The 15,051-nt window shown below is 37.8% G+C and overlaps 2 pseudogenes; one reads left to right on the top strand and one right to left on the bottom strand.

Moving 5' to 3' along the window:
* The first annotated feature begins 2,930 nt into the window (after positions 1-2,930).
* On the top strand, positions 2,931-6,505 carry LOC136173268 (olfactory receptor 6K3-like; annotated as a pseudogene).
* Positions 6,506-10,057: 3,552 nt separating this feature from the next.
* On the bottom strand, positions 10,058-11,308 carry LOC136173339 (E3 ubiquitin-protein ligase pellino homolog 1 pseudogene; annotated as a pseudogene).
* Between the last annotated feature and the right edge of the window lie 3,743 nt (positions 11,309-15,051).

Raw genomic sequence — 15,051 nt, forward strand, 5'->3', positions numbered from 1 at the left:
AATATCAATAACCTCAGATATGCAATAACACCACCCACATGGCAGAAATGGCTTAAAGCTCAACAGTCAGAAAACTAAGATCATGGCATCTGGTCCCATCACGTCATGGGAAGTAGATGGGGAAACAGTGGAAACAGTGTTTGACTTTATTTCTTGGGGCTCCAAAATCACTGCAGGTAGTGATTGCCGCTATGAAATTAAAAGACGCTTATTCCTTGGGAGGAAAGTTATGATCAGCCTAGATAGCATACTTAAAACCAGAGACATTACTTTGCCAACAAAGTTCTGTCTAGTCAAGGCTATAATTTTTCCAGTAGTCATGTATGGATGTGAGAGTTGGACTGTGAAGAAAGCTGAACACCAAAGAATTGATGCTTTTGAACTGTGGTGTTGGAGAAGACTCTTGAGAGTCCCTTGGACTGCAAGGAGATCCCACCAGTCCATCCTAAAGGAAATCAGTCCTGAGTATTCATTGGAAGGACTGATGCTGAAGCTGAAACTCCAATACTTTGGCCACCTCATATGAATAGTTGACTCACTGGAAAAGACCCTAATCCTGGCGGCAGGCAGAGAAGAGAACGACAGAGCATGAGATCTTTGGATGACATCACCAACTCGATGGACATCGGTTTGGGTAGACGGACAGGGAGGCCTGGCATGGTGCGATCATGGGGTCACAAAGAGTCAGACACGACTGAGTAATTGAACTGAACTGAACTGAATGGTCTAGTGGCTTCCCCACTTTCTTTAAGTCTAAATTTGGCAATATGGAGCTCATGATCTGAGTCAGGTCCGGGTCTTGTTTTTGCTGACTCTATAGAGCTTCTCCATCTTTAACTGTAAAGAATATAATCAATCTGATCAATATAATCAATCTGGTGATGTCCATGTGTAGAGTCTTCTCTTGTGCTGTTGGAAAAGGGTGTTTGCTATGACCAGTGTGTTCTCTTGACCAAACTCTATTAGCCTTTGCCTTGCTTCATTCTGTTTTCCAAGGCCAAATTTGCCTCTTACTCTAGGTGTTTATTGACTTCCTACTTTTCCATTCCAGTCCCCTATAGTGAAAAGGACATCTTTTTTGAGTGTTAGTTCTAAAAGGTATTGTAGGTCTTCATAGAACCATTCAGCTTCAGCTTCTTCAGCATTACTGGTCAGGGGATAGACTTGGATTACTGTGACACTGAATGGTTTGCCTTGGAAACAATCAGAGATCATTCTGTCATTTTTGAGATTGCATCTGAGTACTGCATTTTGGACTCTTTTGTTGACTATGATGGCTACTCCATTTCTTTTAAGGGATTCTTGTCCACAGTAGTAGATATAATGGTCATCTGAGTTAAATTCACCCATTCCAGTCCTTCTTAGTTTGATGATTCCTAGCATGTCAATGTTCAGTCTTGCCATCTTCTGTTTGACCACTTCCAATTTGTCCTGATTCATGGACCTAACATTCCAGGTTCCTTTGCAATATTGCTCTTTACAGCATTAGACCTTGCATCTATCACCAGTCACATCCACAACTGGGTATTGTTTTTGCTTTGGCTCCATCCCTTCATTCTTTCTGGAGTTATTTCTCCACTGAGCTCCAGTAGCATTTTAGGCACCTACTGACCTGGGGAGTTCATCTTTCAGTGTCCTATCTTTTTATACTGTTCATGGGGTTCTCAAGGCAAGAATACTGAAGTGCTTTGCCATTCCCTTTTCCAGTGGACTATATTTTGTCAGACCTCTCCACCATGACTCATCTGTTTTGGGCAACCCCATATGGCATGTCTTAGTTTCACTGAGTTAGACAGGCTGTGGTCTATGGGATCAGATTGGCTAGTTTTCTGTGCTTGTGGTTTCAGTCTGTCTGCCCTCTGATGTCCTGTCTCAGCACTTACTGTCTTACTTGGGTTTCTCTTGCCTTGGACGTGTGGTATCTCCTCATGGCCATTGCTCCTGACCTTGGACGTGGGGTGGCTCCTGTGCTGCGCAGCCGCCGTTCCTGTCTTCTTATACCAAAATATATTTATAAAATTTCATATTAGGTAATCTTTTAAGAAGATTACACGATAAAATCAACTACATTTGGAAAAAAAATAACTGAGTTTTCAGCAGAGCAGTGGATTAAGTACATAATAATCTCATGAAAAGGGTGAGATATTGGTAGTCTATAGAGAGGTTGACAGGACTAAAGAGAATTGTTTAAGGTAGGAGAGATTCACATACATTTGTAGCATAGGAAAAAAAAATAACATTGTTCCTTCATTTCAATATTGGTATAAAATCCTAATTGCCTGATTATTATAAAATCACCTTATTTTCTATTATATATATATCTTTCAACATGTTTTTACTGGTGTCAGTAAATTCATTCAAGACTTTCTGTATCTCTTTGTTCATGTAGGACAGGACCATGACAAAACTGTTCTTTACAAGGTGCCCTGAGGCACAGCTAAGGGCAATGATCATAGGGCTGGAGAAAGTAGCTTCCAGTGGTCAGGATGATGAGTGCAATCAGGAAATAAATATTTATTGACAACTTTTACCTGTAAATCTAATGAGAGGAAAGTACAGTGGGGAGCTTTCTGATAATTAACCCCATGAGGGAAAGTGATGCTCTCTACTGCAGTGCATGGGAGAAGTCCCCTATGGAGCCCATTTCCCTTTCTGTTATGCCCTGAGGTACCTGTAAATATAATTGCAAGTCTGCCTTTTGAGGGAATTAAGAGATCCAGAAGAACAGAAGGGTTTCTGTGGTCTTTGGTAGAGGTCAGTACAGAAGACTCAGGCTTGGAAAGAAGGTATCACTCACTGTGCATGAGAAGAATAATCTTATTACATGAAGATTGCATTATTATATTATTATATAATATAGGTTATTATAGATTCCATTATTATTATATTGCATATAAAAAATTAGAGGCTTTGAATTTTGGTGATAGGCAATGATAAGTTTGGAAGAAACTCTGCCTGCTGAGGTACTAGGCAGAGGTATACATGAAAGAGAAGACTCCATTTATAGTGCCATCTTTTGAAAGATTATTTTGTCTAGTCTTGATTATGACTCTTATCAAAATTGAGTTTTCATACTTTTCTTTCCAAACAGTCCTCAGTTTTCTTTGCTAGGTTATTCATGACTGTCTTGTGGGTTTAATCATAACTGCACCTGGTGGCCTTGCTCCAAGTTGATCTATTTGACACCAGCTCATATTTTGCTTGTCAGCCCTTTCCAGGAGAAACTCATTCTTGAGAAGGTAAAACAACTAAGTTGTAATACAACAAATGATCCTTATGTAATGCAATAAATATATGTTAACACAATAAATATAATGCAGACACTCTAGTGTAATGGTGCCCAGTATTTTGGAATGTTTAGTACATTTCTAACATACTTTAAGTATTTAAGTATATTTACTTTGTCTATGCCTAGGTTTTCTCATTTGTAAAGTGGGGTTAATAATCCTATCTTATTAGAGCATTTTGAGCATTAAATGAAAAATATATACTTGTGCTTGCTGCAGTTAGTGACTCAGTACTACGTAATATACATAGTATACTGGCTAAGGCAATGGCAACCCACTCCAGTACTCTTGCCTAGAGGAGTACGACCCATGGAATCCCATAGAAAATCCCATGGACGGAGGAGTCTGGTAGGCTGCAATCCCTGGGGTCGAGAAGAGCCGGACACGACTGAGCGACTTCACTTTCACTTTTCACTTTCATGCATTGTAGGAGGAAATGGCAACCCACTCCAGTGTTCTTGCCTAGAGAATCCCAGGGACGGGGGAGCCTGGTGGGCTGCCGTCTATGGGGTCGCACAGAGTCGGGCATGACTGAAGTGATTTAGCAGCAGCAGCAGCAGCATGCATACAATATTCATAATGCTATGTAACACAGTACTGCCTTCCCAGGTGGCACTAGTGGTAAACAATCGGCCTGCCAATGCAGGAGACTTCAGAGATGCGAGTTCGATCCCAGAGTTGGGAAGAACCCCTGGAGGAGGAAATGGCAAACCCTCCAGTATTCTTGCCTAGGAAATCCCATGTAGTCTGGGGGGCTACAGTCCATGGGTTCACAAGGAGTCGGACATGTCTGAGTGATTGAACAATCAATGCAATACTATAGAATTCACAACGATATGAATCATATTATGCTATACTATTATTTTTATTATGTTTAGCCATTCTCGGAAACTTACGAGCTAGTTTCTATTAGTAATTAGCAGACAGGGTGTTACTTAACATAGTCAGATGAGCTTCATGGATTAGTAGGGGAGGAAGTACAAAGCAGAATGTTAAAGAAAAATGAGAGGTGTGGTGAATTGGACTTTATTACCCTTTTACTAAGCTGCCTGTTAAGCACTGTTTTAAGTCTTTTGTAGACATTAACTTAATCCTACACTATACCTATGAGTGGATACTATTATTAATCTCATTTTACAGATGAGTATTTGAGACAGACAGATTAAGTAGTTTACCAAAAGACACATAGATAATAACAAACTTAACTGAGATTTCAATGTAGACTCCAGGCCTACATTCTAATACCCTAGAACAGAGATCTCCAAAGAGGAATGTGCAAGATGGCCCAAGGGTGGAAAAAGAAAAGAACAGAACTTCTGTTATGTTTATTTTCACTCACACTTCTTACTTTTAAAATGTATTGTTAGATAATGTGTGCATGTGTGTGTGTTAGTTGCTCAGTCATGTATGAATCTTTGAGACCCAGTAGGCTCGCCAGGCTTCTCTGTCCATGAGATTCCCCAGGCAATAAATCAGGAGTTGGTTGCCATGCCCTGTCCATCATAATGTAGTACTTGCACATAGCTTTTGTTTTATTTTTTAAAGTCTTTATTGAATTCATTACAGCATTGTTTCTGTTTTATGTTTTGGCTGTGAAGCATGTGGGATCCTAGTGCCTCGACCAGGGATCGAACCCACAGCCCCTGCATTGGAAGGTGAAGTTTTTTCCACCTGACTACCAGGGAAGTCCCCGTGCATAACTTTCAAATACAAATACTTATATTAGAAGTTAAGCTAAAAATACTCCAATTTTTTTTTTTTTTTTTTTTACCACTAAAAGCATTTGGGAAAAATCTATTTCTGCAGTGGTGACTCTGGAGGAGTAAGTGAGAAAAAAATATAGAATGCTGATCACTTTTTATAAAATATGAAATTAAGGGAAAAATTTTCAAGCTATTTCTTCTTATTCATTCAAGTTATTTAGCAGTACATTAAATATTCTTCCTTGTGAGCTGGCATGTTGTTCACTGTTCAGTTGCTAAGTTGTGTCCAGGTCTTTGCAACCCCATGGACTGCAGCACACCAGGCTTCCTGTTCTTCACCATCTCCCAGAGTTTGTTCAAACTCATGTCCATTGAGTTGGTGATGCCATCCAAACATCTTATCCTCTGTAGTCCTCTTCTCCTCTGACCTTCAATCTTTCCAACATCAGGGTCTTTTCCAGTGAGTCAACTCTTTGCATCAGGTGGCCAAAGTATTGGAGCTTCAGCTTCAGCATCAGTCCTTCAGGGTTGGTTTCCTTTAGGACTGATTGGTTTGATCTCCTTGAGCTGGTGTGTACCCTTTTTTTTTATTCACAGGTAGTTCTGGGGATATGGAGATATACAAACCTATCAGCAGTGACTGAATTTGTAATCACTTACTTTTCTCAGATCCAGGAAGGTAGTCTTCTGTACTTCTTTCCTTTACTTTTCATCTATGTTTTTATTGTCATGGGAAATCTATTGATCTTTTTGCAGTAAGGCTGGATACCCAGCTCCACAATCCCATGTATAATTTCATCAGCATCTTTTCCTTTCTGGAATCTGGTATACCACAGCCATCATTCCCAATCTTGCAGATGCATTTCTTCCTTTCACTTGGAAATTCAGAGGGAATCTTGCTAATCACCATGGCCATTGACAGATATGTTGCAATCTGCAACCCTCTTCACTATCAAATGATCATGACTCCCTGTCTTTGTGCTTAGCTTTCTGCAGGCTTCCTCTTAGCTTCCTCATCTTTGGCTTCCTCATCCTGCTTCCTGAGAGTGTAATCATTTCAACATAGCTTTTCTGTGGTCCCAGTCAAATCCATCGAATCTTCTGTGACTTGGTCCCAGTTCTGATCCTGGCCTTAACAGACACATCTATGATTCTGATTGAGGATGTGATCCTTGCTGTGGCCATCATTATTACTGTCTTAATCATTGCCCTGTCCAATATAAGAATTGTCACCATGATCCTGAAGATTACTTCTGCTGAAGGTCAGCAAAAGGCTTTTTGTATCTATGCAGGCTATCTCACTGTTTTCCTGATATTTTTTAGCAGTGTGTCCCTCATGTACTTGCATTTCAATGGCACTTATTCACCCATTTTGGACACAGCCATTGCACTGATATTTACTCTTCTTCCCCCAATCTTTAATCCTATCATCTATAGCCTGAGAAAAAGGACATGAAGAATGCAATTAGAAAACTCTTCTGTATTCAAAGAGTGTTGAACACATCTGGAGGTTAATTCTGAGCCACAGACTGCCTTTCACTCTTTTAATATTTCTCTAACAGATTAAAATATGAAATTATTCTCTCTCTAATTTTTTTGTCAACTTGAGCCATCTGTCTGCTATCCTGATTATTTTATTTTATTGGGAAAACACATTTATGTTCTGCCATTGCTAGGAAACTTGATGGGTATTTCATCAAGAATTTTATTATGGAGCTGAAAGATTTTCTTCTTTCTTCTGAAAAGTTACAATTAAAGGAAAAATTTCTCACCATTTTAAAGGGTTAGAATCACATTTCAGAAGCTGGCTAAGTGCTTCAAGACATATGTCTTTATGTAGGAAATAGATCATGGGAATATTTTCTATACAATTATGAATTATGGATCACCTGATTCAGTTGAGTTCAGTTCAGTCACTCAGTTGTGTCTGACTCTTTGTGACCTCATGGACTGTAGCACTCTAGCTATCTTAGTCCATCACCAACTCTCAGAGCCTACTCAAACTCAAGTCCATCACATCAGTGATGTCATCCAACCATCTCATCCTCTGTCATCCCCTTCTCCTCCCACCTTCAGTCTTTGCCAGCATCAAAGTCTTTTCCAATGGGTCAGTTCTTCACATCATATGGCCAAAGTATTGAAGTTTCAACTTCAGCATCAGTCCTTCCAGTGAATATTCAGGACTGATTCCCTTTAGGATGGACTGGTTGGATCTCCTTGCAGTCCAAGGGACTCTCAAGAGTCTTCTCCAACACCACAGTTCAAAAGTATCAATTCTTCTGCACTCAGCTTTCTTTATAGTCCAACTCTCACATCCATATATAACTACTGGAAAAATCATAGCTTTGACTAGATGAACCTTTGTTGGTAAAGTAATGTTTCTGCTTTTTAACATGCTATCTATTTTGGTCATAGCTTTTCTTCCAAGGAGCAAGCATCTTAATTTCATGGCTGCAGTCACCATCTGCAGTGATTTTGGAGCCCAAAATAATAAAGTCTGTCACTGTTTCCATTGTTTCCCAATCTATTTGCCGTGAAGCGATGGGACCATATACCATGATCTTAGTTTTCTGAATGTTGAGTTTTAAGCCAACTTTTTCACTCCCCTCTTTCACTTTCATCAAGAGGTGCTTTAGTTCTTCTTCACATTCTGCCATAAAGTTGATATCATCTGCATATCTGAGGTTATTGATATTTCTCCTGGCAGTCTTGATTTCAGCTTGTGCTTCATCCAGTCCAGCATTTCTCATGATGTCCTCTGCATGTAAGTTAAATAAGCAGGGTGACAATATACAACCTTGACGTACTCCTTTCCCAATTTGGAACCAGTCTGTTGTTTCATGTCCAGTTCTAGCTTGCTTCTTGAACTGCATACAGATTTCTCAGGAGGCAGGTTAGGTGGTCTGGTATTCCCATTACCTGATTAGGTTTGTCCAGAAGCAGATAGCTACGAAAAAGCAAAAATTGCACTTGCAGAATTAAATTACACTTTAATTTTTAGTTGTATAATTAATTCTTCTTTATTACAATAAACGTATATGTTTAGTAAGATTAAATTATCAGTATTGTTAGACAGGTCCATAAAAAAACTAGAGTGTAGAGTCATAGAATTGTAGAGTTGCAACTATTGAGCCCATGCACTACGACTATTGAACCCCGCTTGCTCTAGATTGTTATGCCCCATGTCCGAATCCCTGAGCGGGAAGAGAGAAGACTTCCAAGACAATGCAACTCGCAAAAAAAGGGAAGTTTATTACTGACTCGAGCCAGGGCCTCTGCCGCAACCAACGCAGTGGTGCAGGGTCAGAGAGCCCCGAGCCCAAGCTGTTACACAAATTTATAGGGTGAGCACACGCCATTGGTAGTTGGTTTAAGCGGATTGGTTACAAGCTTGCAAAGCAATTTCATTGGTCAAAACTTGCACGCGGGCGGGACTTTCCTGGGGGTTTCCATCCCGTTCCTAATTTCCTAATTGGCAAACAGCGGTCAGTGTTAAGTGAAAGCTAATTGGTCCTAATTGGCAAACAGTGGCCAGTGTTAAGTGAAAGCTAATTGGTTGTATCCAGGTGGCCTGATAATCTTACCACCCAGAAGTAGGAAGGCCTACTCCTAATCTAAGCTTCCTGCCATGGCGTTACTTCTGCTTGCCTCACATAGATCTCATGCTCTGAAGCAAGAGAAACAATGAGAAGCCCACACACTGCAACTAGAAAGCAACCCCAGCTCATTGAAACTAGAGTCCACTGACACTAGAGTCCACTCAGCAATGAAGTCCCAGCACAGCACATAAACAAAATTATGTTTTAAAAGAGTAATTGACTTTCTCAGATTTTCCGAGAATACTATATAATCTGTGAATAGAGGAATTTAAGACAAGACACATTTTATAAGAGAGCAGGGAGAAGAAATTTTTCTTGCTCTGAAAGCATGAACTCATGGACATTACAGAACAAATAGACTGAAAGTATGTCCTTCCACACTGCTGCTGTTGATGCCCATTTGCCACCATTTACTTGAGTTACCATGACAACTCTCTTCAGGATTCAAACCCACAGTTAAAGCTAGTCTGCTAGGTTAACCAAAGAAGGCACTGCTGTCATTCAATCCTTTATATATAGATTTCCTAACATCTGGATAAGGACAAATATAGGCTAATTAATGAAGCATTTCTTTTTTAAAAGCAAATTGTCACTCTCCTTTTTTGTAAATTTATGCTTTTCTTATAGAAATAATTTTATTCCTAAAAATAGTGAACAGATGAAACATAGATTATGTCTGAAAAATAAATTTGCCAAATGCTGCTGATTCTAAAAACAGTTTTCATGGAAGAAAATTAGATAATTTCACATTCAAAGGGGCATATAAAATATTTCTTAACTTTAAATTTCTATTTTAGTAGAAATTTAGTAGAAATATCAAGGAAAAAGTATTTCCTGATTATTTTCAATGGTTAAAAACAAACATGTTATACACAATGGTGGTTAATACAAATTTGGCTTCACAATGTATTCTAATCTACTAAATACCATTATTTGATGGAGGTGAGGAGAGACACTCTCTTGTCTTTCTCCCTAGCATAGCAAGTCTTTGGACTGTGCTTACTAAACCACTATTTGTGAATGCGCCAAGGATGTGACACCATTGTTATGCTACTCTATCAAGAAATTTCTAAGGCATCTTTCACAATAAATATAAGCATTAATAGGAAAAAAGTTAATATACATATTATATTTTACAATGTTCACAGTAAACTGTAAACTAATTAGCTTGAACCAGTAGCACCCTCAGTTAAACAAAGCGATTTTTCAACATTAAGGATGTACAATTAAAAAATACTAAAATTAAGGCATCAAGTTAACTTGATCAATTTAATTTTGCCTTTTCTTGTCAAAATATATTTTCAAAACTCAGAATTCAAAAGTCTGGTATTTTCAAAAATTCTTTGCTGAGTTTCTCATATTTTTGCTTGGAAATTGCTACCATTCATTATACAGTTTAACAAATTATTCATCTTGGTGCAAATAGCTAGAGTCAGAGAAAATGTGATGTAGATAGCATATTGGAAACCTAACATATTGAACAACTGTCTGTTTTAGGTCCTTGGGGAATAATTCCAATGTAGCCTGGTTTTCCAACTAACCAATGGACACAAAAGGGCCAGGCTGCATAAGAAACATGGGAACCCTGAAGAAGTGGGATCTGGGACTCAGAGAAGGTTATTTTTTCTGAACTGCCATAACCACAGATGCTACATACATAAGTTGGAGGGCCAGGATCCACACAAAATCTAGCTTCAAATCCAAGCCACAGAAGGATATAGGAAGCAATAGACTTACACATGGGACATTTATGATGTTTTCCCTCATGTTTTTCTGTTTCCCCCATTATGGTAACAACACATATGGCTACAGTTTAGGAACACAGTTTAGGCTGTTTTCATTGACATCTTTCCTCTTTATACTAGGAAATGCTAGTGCTTTGAATTCTATAGGGTTCTGAGGTAACACTGCATTTGATTTTCTGTCTTAAAACTGAATTTTTCACTACAGGAGGCAGAAAAGGCCTTCTGGAGTATGCCACAACAACATTATACTGCAGAGGTGAATTAACAAGACATCTTATAGCTTATTGATTTCAATTTCCACCATTTTTCCTCTCTGCTGAGCTAATTTGGTTTTATACAAAGCTGAATACATTTCAACACATTGATACTTCTCTCCATATTTCAGTGCTAGAATCCTGTGTGAACCCATTATGTAGATGCATAACAAAACAGCCATTAGTGTTCAAGCCATCCATCTGCCCATCTGACAGCTTCAATATGTCACTCTTTTTTCCCAGAAAGGTGTTTTTTGATGAGTCAAATCCTGTAGCATTTATTTGTGATGTAAAGGGGAAATTATATTCACATATAATTCTAAAAGCAAACCTTGATATATTGCTTTGCACTGTCTGTGTATCAGAATTATCAATACTTTTACTCCTGGAACTATATCAGTTATTACAAAATTAATGAGACTTTAAGTCAACTGACCAATCTGAAACATCAGTGTTGCTGTCATGAGCATATTCAGTTACTGCTGTCTGGACCCCATGCTGGTCTTTCTTGCTTATTTCCTTTGTAACCTAAGGAGAACAAACCATAACTACAATGCTGGGCTTCACTCTATTTGCTTTATATCTTAAAAACAAGGCAAATAGACTTTTCCTTCTTCCTTTATCACCATTTGGGAGACAGTCTTTGTACCCTAAGGCAATGAGTTCACCATAGTTTGTTGGTGCTTTGGATGGATTATTTTTTTGATCAGGGCATAACATGATATTGGCTGTGTTTTTCAAATCTTTGTTCACTGATCATGAGCCCTAGGATACTTATAGTTTTTCATCTACTAGCTTGTTATTAAGATACAACTGTAAAGAGAACAAATAGAAAAGCTGTATAGAGCAAGGTAGTGCAAGGAGGCAGAGTGGGTCGTAGATCTTCCAAGCCCTGTCTGAATACACCACACTCTTAGCCCCTCTGTGTGCCCCAATCTAGAAAATTTATATTTTCCAAAAGGTTCTTAAACAAACCAAATGGAGAAAACCAAGGAAAGTTTATTTGCAAAATACAGTACATTTCTAACCAGAAAATTTCATAAAGCCTTAAAATTCAGAAAATGTGATTCATTCTATATCACACAAAACTTTTGTGCACTTGACCACAGGAGATTAGCATCTGAAGCTCTGCTTCTTGATTAGTTGAGAAAAATAATTTTGGAAATGTAAGCAATCAGTTTTTAATATCTCTGCATTTTGTTTGTTTATTTTAAAGGCATGTATGTCCCCATTCCACTCCCCAGCACCACACTGTGTATATGCTTCTGTGTATGTAATAGTGTGTGGCATTTAGGGATATCTGTGTGTTTATGAGAACACTACATTGCAATCTGCATTTTCAGGTATGGAGTGATGGTTGGAGAAAGGTTAATGTACATTAAAAATGGGCATATTCTGTTAATAATAGCAAATATTTAACCATAAGCTGCCCTAAGAAAGAATTACAGAAATAAGTTAAAATATTCCAAATTTAAATCTATAAAGAAATTATAAAGGTCTTTTAATGTATGACATGTGCTAGTTTGTTATGGCACTGTTAGTGATAAAAACTAACCAGATTAATAATCAGTAATAATATTCAATGGAAGAAATTTAAAAATTGAACACTAGAAAACTAACCTAGAATTTTGACTTGAGAAAATATTATAAAATTTAAGGAAGAAAAGTACAATGTCCTGTAAAATAGATTACATGGAAACTAAACCCTAGAAATGAAATATTAATGAAACAGAAATTCCAGAAATAAAGAAAGTAATACTCTGAGGAGTACCTTGGGGCTTCCTTGGTGGCTCAGCAGTTAAAGAATACTCCTTCAATGTGGGAGACCTGGGTTCAATTCCTGGGTCAGAAAGATCCCCTGGAGAAGGGAAAGGCTACCTCCTCCAGTATTCTGGCTTGGAGAATTCCATGGACTGTGTAGTTCATGGGGTTGCAAAGAGTCGGACATGACTAAGTGTCTTTCACTAATACCCTGAGGAAACTGTAAAGTTTCTACAGTAATGATAGAAGTTATCTTAAAACAAAACCAGACAAAAACAAATGTTTCTAACTAAAATGGAATACATTGTATTATCTATGTTTCAAAAAAAAGGCTTACAATTTATAAGACAAAAATTGATATAATCAAAATTAGCAATGGAGAAATTCACAATCATGTGGAAGCTTAAAAAGCAGATTAACAAACTGGACATAAGTGATAACAGAATTAATACTTGATTTGTGTAGAGTTAGACAAGTATTTTCATAAAGTAAAAATTTATTGAAATATGTGTTTATAATTTGTTCACTTTTTTACATGAATTATTTATCATTAAAATTTTTTTTTCTGAATTAGAGCTCTTGTGAATATCCACATAATTAAAATTTGGTTGTCCAAAAATCCAAAACATTTCAATAAGTTGTATTATCACATGATACCCTGTTCTTGTCTGCCTGCACACACATATGAGTTGTACACTAACCTAAATTTATCAAAAGTATTTACAGATATGCTGCTAGTTAATATTAAATATCTAAGCTTTTGCCTCATTTGAGTCATGACAACAATTTTTGTGAGCATTCACAGTATGATAAATATGGACTAACTACTTTGGAGCTATTTCTTTATAGCCATGAAGTGAGATGGAATTATGAGAATTTAAGAAACAATGAGTGGAAGGAAGTGGTATACAAGAAGTACATACAAATCTTTAATATATTTTTTGCTGAAAAGGGGGAAATGTAAAGAGTTCAGCAGAATTAATAGAAACAATTTGAAGGAAAACGCTGTGTATAGTGTTGGATAAAACTTGACACTCTTCCATCTTTTTTAGTATGGTGTACTTCTAACTTACATATTTTCATGAAAATTGATCTATTTTCTATTCATTAATTTGTTCACAATAATTAACATGTCAGTAAGGCTCTTTTGACATCATCCGGTTTCTTGTGTTTTTGAAAGGATGAGGTCCAATCAAAGGTGAGTGTACCTTTGTATGGTACACTTCCAATTCCACACCTAAATGAAGGCTGACTGGTTAAATCACAATGATGACAAGAAAAGATGCAACAATGGTCACCAGAACTTGAAGTCTTCCTTGGAGCACTGATTCTCCTTTGATCTGAAAATATGATGAGAAAAAAGTGCAATCACATTCTGATACTGATCCCATAGGAAAAAGAAAGAGTGCTTTCTATTTATTACCAAGGGAAGAAGTCTCAGTGGAACTCATTTCCCCTTTAGTATTTTTCCTAGGATCGTTATAACAATCCCTTCCAGAGAAGTTGAGAGAACATTTAAGAATGCAGAGATCCAGGAAAAATGAAGACCATTGCTGCATCTGGCAGAGGTGAGTTGAGGGCCACTGAGGTTTGGGTAGAAACTATTCATTTTTTATGTTCGGCATGAGACACACTCTAAAGATTCAAATAATGAAGATTTAGGCAGGCTTACGTTTTGGCATTGGAATAAAATTTATGTGAAAGCGCCATCTTTGGGGTTCTGGGCTTTTCACACTTAAAATCAGAAGTAATATCTAGTTATTCAGACATTACAACTGTCCAAGACATAAATGCTTATAAGTTTCCTTCCTACCAGTCTTATTTCTAGATTTTTCTAGCTTTAATATGATGCTGGGAAAGATTGAGGGCAGGAGGAGAAAGGGGCAACAGAGGATAAGATGGTTGTTGACACCACTGAGTCAATGAGCGTGAATGTGAGTAAACTCTGGGAGACAGTGGACATGGAAGCCTGGTGTGCAGCAGTCCATGGGGTTGCAAAGATTTGGATAAGACATAGCAACTGAAAAACAGCAACGATATTTTTCTAAGCCTAATCCAAATGTATTCATTAGAAAATGGCCATTTTCAAGCGATCAATGCATGCTAGGGTTATGAAACACAAAATGCTGATCCTGCTCTAATAGAAGCTCACAATCTTGTCAAGTTAAACAAATAACATGTTATAATAAAAACATACTAAGGATGATGGTAGAAACCCTCTGTAGGATATATATGAGAATAAACATGTGTGTGTGTGTGTGTGCGTGTGTGTGTGTAAATGTAGGGAGGGAGATGAAATCACAGTAACTGCTGAGGGCTTCTGATAGGGATCAATTCCTATGCTGAAACTTGAGGAAAGTCTAGGAGTTAGTCAAGTGAAGAGGAGTAATCAGGTCTTCTAAGAAGAGGGTTAACATTCACAAAAGCAATGATCCAGGAGAAATCAGGGTGGACTCTGAAAACTGTCGCAGTGCAGCATGAGAGAGTGGCAGATGGGAAAGACTGAATATGCAGTTCTAAAGTTCAGGAAACATACCTCTGCTGGTGACACAGACTTGAAAGAACTGAAAAACTGTGGAGGGTATGTGTTCATCAACAACAAGGCAGGACACAATTTTAGGGACCACAGCAGGAAACTGGGGCACACAGTCGTCTAGAGAATGGGTCAAGACGGTGAGTTTATAACACATAAAATAAGAAAG

The sequence above is a fragment of the Muntiacus reevesi genome, chromosome 1, assembly GCF_963930625.1.
Source record: "Muntiacus reevesi chromosome 1, mMunRee1.1, whole genome shotgun sequence".
Lineage (NCBI taxonomy): Eukaryota > Metazoa > Chordata > Mammalia > Artiodactyla > Cervidae > Muntiacus > Muntiacus reevesi.